Here is a 7,437-nt window from a genome sequence, read left to right on the forward strand (position 1 = left end):
TTCGCACGCGGGGCTTCCTCCCTCTCCTTAGAAGTTTGGGATTTTACCCTATCCATGGTTTCCTTGCCCTTGGGGCTCCTCTTTCTCTTTGAATCAGTACCTTCCGGCCGAGGAGGCAGAGCTGGTTGGGAAGGATCTGGAAGTTTAGGGCGGGGGGACTGTGGCTGTGACTTTGTGGAGGATGACCTGGTCTGGATAGTCTGAGGCTGAGATGGTGGGGACGGAGCATTGGATTGCGGCGTTCCCTGCGCACCCTTCCCTGGTTGACCCTCGAGGAGTTCGATTAAGCTGGTCGGGGGCTTCCTCTTGAGTTCGATTAAGCTGGTCGGGGGATTCCGCCTCGGACAAGGCTGGGTCACCAATATCACCAGAAGGATCCTCAGATTGGTTGGCTAGGTCAAATACCCCAAACCCTTCCTCGGGCTGATCTAACTCGCCTTCGTCCTCTGCTACTTAGTGAGATGAGGAGAGGTCTACCAGTGGGATGCTCTCTGGGACAGATGATACTTCGGAGATTAAAAATCCTGTCTCGACCACGGTAATTTTTGGAAGCCGAGGACGGCTGGTGCTGATCATGTGCCTAGCGTCGGCAAATGACTTCTGAACGGGAGCGTACCCTAATATTTTGTGAGCGGCTCGGACTTGACCATCTCCGTCATTTACGAAGACTGCCGCTTGTAGAACAGTTTCCAAGTCCACCCGGTTAACTAAGTGAAAATACCGTTGATAAGCGTGTGGATCTACAAAAGAAAAACACATATGCACGGTTAGTTACCAAACAACATCATATTAGAATGGCGCAAAGGGTCAGTGCCCTTCCATTCTCTATACCCCACCTAGTTCTCCTTCTACTATGGGGCACGGATTGCCATCATGCCATTCACCGGAGACGATAAGAAAATCCTTGTTTAACCCTTGTTGGAATCAGGGAGGCATTGAATTAGTCGAACCCTTTCGTCTCTCGTCTTCATGTAATAGGATTTCACCTTCAAATTTTGGAGATTATAGCACCAATTCACGTCATGGTGGGTCAGTCTCAAACCCATCTTTTCGTTTAAAGCATCCACGCAACCCAGAATCCTAAACATGTTGCCAGTGCACTGGGTGGGTGCTAATCGGAAGTGCCTGAGGTAACCCCTCGTTACCGGCCCCATAGGGATTCTCATACCCCCCCTCTACAAAGGCGAGGATGGGAATTACTACCTCGCCCGTTTCCCTCTTATAGTGTCACTCCCCCATCTTACAATGCCTCAGACTTACGTTGGGAGGAATCCTGTAATCGGCGATGAACTTATTCATCGCCTCTTCAGTATCGACTAATTTCCTCAGTCTCGATTTAGCCATCTCTATGATTTACTAAACAAACTCAACCAGCAACGGGAGAAGAAAGGGAACCAGAGAAAAATAAACCCAGAAAAGAAAAAGCACGAGTTAATGGAGGCAGGGAACTTACATAAAAAAGGAAAGACGCTTCGGACAGGCTTTTTGTGCAGGAGATAGATCTGAGTTTGGACGAAAGTTCAGATGAATCCAGGGTATACGCGCTAGAACTCTTAAGTGCGAAACTGAAGAGACAGATCCGTTCCAAAAAATCATTTATACTTCCTAGGGTAACTGCATAAATTTTCCCACCCATAAAGACCAAGGAATCACCACCGTTTGATCTTCATCATGCCGTAGAACGTGGGAAACACAGAGCCGCCTGTATTTAATGAGGCCACTTTTCACCTTCCAAGGGCTCTAGGAACGTGTCTTGGGCAGGCGGAAAGTCTTGGGAACTGACAGGTGACAAGGATTGATAGGCATTGATAGGTATTTGATGTCATCAAAACCCTCCTATTCGTACGAGGAGTCAGATAGCAGGATTTTGAGGGGCTATTATGGGGTCAGGGAACTTGTGATCCGACCTACGCTCTATTAGGGCCTGGGGTCCGTGCTGAGGAGGGTATGTGCCGAGGACGAATGGGGAAAGGCCGAAGTGTCGAAGGGAACAGCCGAGGACGACCCTGTCCTCGGCACTCCAGGACTTCAAGGGGAAGAGCAACATCTCGATGATGGGGCCTCGGCACTCCAGGACTTCAAGGGGAAGAGCAACGTCTCGATGATGGCTGCCCCCAAAAAGCCCCCTGAAGGAAATGCGAGTAGAATGGGGCCCACATGGGAGTACAGTGTGAAACTGGATCAAGGTAAATACGTCCCCTCCGCATTAAATGCACCCGCCAGCGTCTTGACCATGTTAATGAGAAAAGACACCTGGACAGGGTGACTTCGATCATCGCAACTAACAGAAAGTAAGGAAGGACAGCTGATGGGACGAGTACAGAAGTAGACACCTGCCTGATCAACAAGTGGAGGGTTAAGATCCACCAAGAAAGGCTATATAATGTGAAGGTTAATGCGCCAAAGAGGAGGCTGGGAAAAATGGCCAAAAACCAAAGCCTCCCAGCCCATGTATGAACACCGCGAAAAATCCACTGTCTGGTGACCAAGGCCTAGCCTTTCAAACCCACGCTCTATAAATGATATTGTTTGGGCCTTTTTACATGTGAACCCAACATTATTATGGGTCGTTACAAATTGTGTCCTTACATAAACAATTTGTAAGTTAAGCGGAATATTATATTTGTTATCTGAAAATGTTCTTGTAAGGACGCGATTTTGTAGCGAACCGTAACAGTGTTGGGTTCACACGTAAAAAGGCCCAAACAATATCATTTGTAGAGCGTGGGTTTGAAAGGCTAGGCCTTGGTCACCAGGAGGTGGATTTTTCGTGATATCCACACATAGTTAAGTTGTCTTCACCCCTGGAGTCTTTCTCCTGGAGGTGGGCTGGGAGGCTCTGGTTTTTGGCCCTTTTTCCCAGCCCCCCCTTTAGATTGCTTACTTTTCCTTTTTATACTAGCCTAGGTTCCTTATCCTTCGTCCACGTGTAGGATCGACTTCTCCAAGACTGATACTTGTCCCATCAGTCCATATCCAGAGTGGTTGGGGGTGGTTGTAAAAGCTGGAGAGTATGACTCTGTCAGGTGCAAAGTATTGAATGGCAGTAAGGGCAGCTTTCCCTGGTCGTTAAACTTTCCAGCGTACCCTTCTCTATTGATCTAGATTTTTTAGATTTTTTCCATGCTATTCCTATACCGTTTTTGCCCTTTCTTCCGAGGAGACTTTGGACTAGCCGAGGATGGAATCGTCCTCGGCTGTATCCCAATGCTATGTTGTACTTGCATTACAGCGTCTGGGCCATAACCTTCCTCGGCTTGGGCCTTTGGGCCCCTACGAATAAATGGAGCTGGCCCAAAATATTTGTTGGGCCCCACAGTTCTAATTTTTGTAATTTTTTTTTTTCTTTTTGGGTTGTTACAAGGGAATAATGCATTTGGATAATGTATAATTTTGATTAGAAAATACAATTAATCTTGATTATTTCATACGGAAAATAAAATTACTTTGCATTTATGGGAAATTTAGCCAGCATTTTATAAAACAATTGTTTGCATTTCATCACATAATGGAAACACGAAACTTACATATGAAGAATTAACTATATTAATAAAATGTTTCTCCCCAAAACAAATACTAACATTTTTTCCTTCCATACTATTTAAACTAGTTTATAACCTCCTGTACATGCACAAATACAATTAAAAATAATCTTAATTAACACACACACATATGTGTGTGTGTTTCTACCTAGTTAGTATCAAATCATACATGCATATTCGTAATATTATATAAATGACTTATAAATTTGAATTATTTTTAGTTTACACAAAAAAGTAGCTCATAAAAGTAAAGTATTTGAAACTCTCTCTTTTTCTAATTTTATATATAGAGTTAGATATATGATTAGGTTTTTTATATATGGTTTATTTGTATTGGATTTCTCATTTTCTACCTTGAATTAACTTAGTTGTCACAACCAAATTTATCAGTTTGCCAAGATTTATACTCTCAAATTTGTTCTTGTGTGAGTGTTTTTCATAGAAATTCTTCTAGTTCATGTTATCTTCTTGAAAAATCATTTAGTTTCTATCATTTCGACAACTGCAAGTGAGAATGAGCGTTTGGGTTTATAAAGGTTTTGAGAGACTATTCTTTTGAAAACCCAAATGGACAAAATAGTCCATGCCAAGGCCCAGTCCCAGAGAGGAAATCAAGGAAATCAATTGACTCCCATTTCTATTTGCGTTACAAGCTGAAGGCACATAAAGGGAACTATCCACTGACTCGCATCCACCATTAATTCTAGCTACCACGGAATCCTAGTGAACAAGTGCATACTTTAGGGTTACCATTTCTTGTGCACAATGCGATTTCTCCACAAAAGAAAGGAATATTGGAATTTTCAACCAATGCAGCAGATTCTAGCACCCATTTATTGCTTATAAAGCTCCTAATGCTATAGCTGCCATCAGAACCCAACTTTTATAGTAGAATCGTACTATAGATCAATGCCAAATAATTTAGTATTTGGAACATGAGATGTAGGTGAATTTTTTTTTTTTTGGTGTGCTAAATGCTAAAAATTTAGCATTTAGCACACCTAATGCTAGTGCTCTTAGGTTGTAAATACTACCTAATTGTAGATTATTAAATATTGAATGATGGAATAAGGATATCATAACAAAACCAAAATTATCCGATAATGTACAATCAAATTCTAATAAAATAGAAATAGAAATTGATGACAAAAAAAGATTTGTTAAACATCAAGGCATTCTATGCAAGAGAAATAGAAAATTAGACATGTTAGACATTCAAGCATTTTTCGAGAAAACAGAAAATAGAAAATTAGGATATGTCCATCAAAGTATTTGTGAAGAAAGAAAATGAAAACAGAAAATTAGACATGTTAGACATTCAAGCATTTGTCGAGAAAACAAAAAATAGAAAATTAGGATATGTCCATCAAAGTATTTGTGAAGAAAGAAACAGAAATTCGGAGATGCTCATCCAAACATTTGATTAAAATCAAAGAGATTTAACCTAGATGTTCATCTAAGCATCTGAATAAAATCAAAGAGAATTAACCTAGACGTTCATTTAAGCATGTGAATAAAATCAAAGAAAGACTTAGACAAGTGAATAAATTCAAAGAAACACAAAGACTTGTTCATCTAAGCATGTGAATAAAATCAAAGAAATACCTAGACATGTTTATTTAAGTAATTAAATAAAAATAAGAGAATTTGAAATACCTAGACACACTAATCTACGCATACAAATAAAATCATAAATTTTGAAATTGCAAGACACGTTGATCTAAGCATACAAGTAAAAAGAAAAAATTATAATACAGAGTTGATCGCATTCTTCATTTTAAATGTAAATGTAGGACTCGTTTTTACCACATCATTTCGGCCAATGTGAAGGCAAGGACCTCAGTGGATTAATGGTTGTAGTGTTGATAGTGATAGACGGGTTGTTATTTCTATGTTATTTATTTTTACATAAATTAAAAGTTTATATTAGGTTTAACTTTAAGTAATAATATATCATTTAATATATTTTTTTATAGGATTTAAATTTTGACAAATCTACTATTGCACAGTATTTTCTCTTTAATCAATGTCACACTACTTAATATTTTTTATTTTAAGCTATACCGATAGATTATGTTTTCTTCTTATATCTTCCATGCTTACAAAATTTCAAAATAATTTGAGATCAATAACTATTTTGTGTATGTGTAATTGTATATCTTGATGATAATAAATAAATCATAACGTGGCAACATATTGTGCATCCTGAGATACTAGAAACTAGAGCCAAAGGAACTCAGCAAGAAAAGAACACCATGGATTCAAGAACTCAACAAATACCACTAACTCTTTTTATTGGTGATTAATTGGAGATTAATCCCATGATACGGTGAGCCTTGATCATCTTTGAATGTTGACATAACAAGTACCCAAGGATATAAGTCCCAATTAGCCTTGTTAGAATATCTGGTTCAAGAACAGTGCCCATTGTATTGTATTGTATTTTAATTAGGGCTGTGCAAAGCAATACCAGAGCCGACAAGACCGACCGGTGTCGACGTAGCTGCACCACTGGTAGGACCGATCAACTTACTCGAGGCCGGCGAGTGAAGGGCGAAAGGCAATCTGACTTCGGTGTGGTAGAGCCAGCAGAAATTGAAACCCCGAAACCGATATTTAAGTTACACAATTTTTAAATCATTAAATTTAAGTTGATCTAATGGTTAAAAAAAGACTATAATTATTAAAAATATTCTGATTAGAATTTAATTAATTACCCTCATTTATTACCTTCTAAACCTATCTCTAAACCCAAAAAAAAGTTTGACTTCTGACTCTCTTTCTCATTTACGTTTCTCTCTCTCTCTCCATTTCTCTCTCTACGTTTCTCTCACTCTTTCTCCTCTACCACCTCCATAGGTTGCTGGTAGAAAAAAAATTGAGTTATGCGCTGGTTATATGCGCTGTCAAACACTCACCCCAATAGTGAGTCATTGCCAGTTATGTTAATTTCTCAATGGATTTTTGTGTGTTGCATTATATAATTAATTAATTCATAATGACAAGATAATTAATATTATATCCTTTCACTGGCTTTTAGCAATTGGTGTGGCTCACTTGGTTCCATTTGGATTTTGCACAAAAAGGATATTACATAACCCTTTAATATAGATTTATTTATTATATATAATAAAAAAAAGATTATTATAATAATAACTATAATAAAGAAGGAATTGTTTAGGTGAGAGTGAGAGAATTTACCTATTCAATAAAGCAAAGTGAGTGTACTACTACTCAGTAGTTCACATGGCACAACCAATTTACATTGTCATTCATCATATATAGCATGAGCTTCACGTCAGTGAGAGAACCCTAACAAGTTGGCCACCTAAAAATGATTTAATTGATTTTCTCTTCTCTTTCCTTTATTTTTATTCCTAGAACAAATAAGAATATAGAGAAGTTGGTCCAGTTTGAAGGTAACAAACCCCCAAAGCATTCAATTCCATTGTTTTCACAATAAATTTTAATTTATATCGCTAATAAATAATGAGCAGACGCAATTGTGTTTTTGTATATTATATTTATCTATGTAAATAGGCCTGCAACTGCATAGCCATTTAATCAAAATCATTTAGGTAGATTTTCCAAGAAAAATCTTCTTATTATATCAAGACAGAGAAACGTAGAGCAATTCACAAATGAGAGAGAGAGAGAGAATGGAAATGACTCAAATGAGACGTGAAGATGACGATATGATAGAACTTCACAAGACACCAGGAAGTCGGTGTAGAGATGATACACTAAATTTGTCATATATCATTCCAATCATATATCATTGTAATAGGTGTTATTGCAACGATAAAAAAGTCAATGCAAACCATTGTAATAAACTCCGAGGCAATAGATTCATGCAACACCAGATTTTCGTTGCAATAAGTTTCACATATTGCAA

Source organism: Quercus robur, chromosome 10 (assembly GCF_932294415.1).
Source record: "Quercus robur chromosome 10, dhQueRobu3.1, whole genome shotgun sequence".
Classification (NCBI taxonomy): Eukaryota; Viridiplantae; Streptophyta; class Magnoliopsida; order Fagales; family Fagaceae; genus Quercus; species Quercus robur.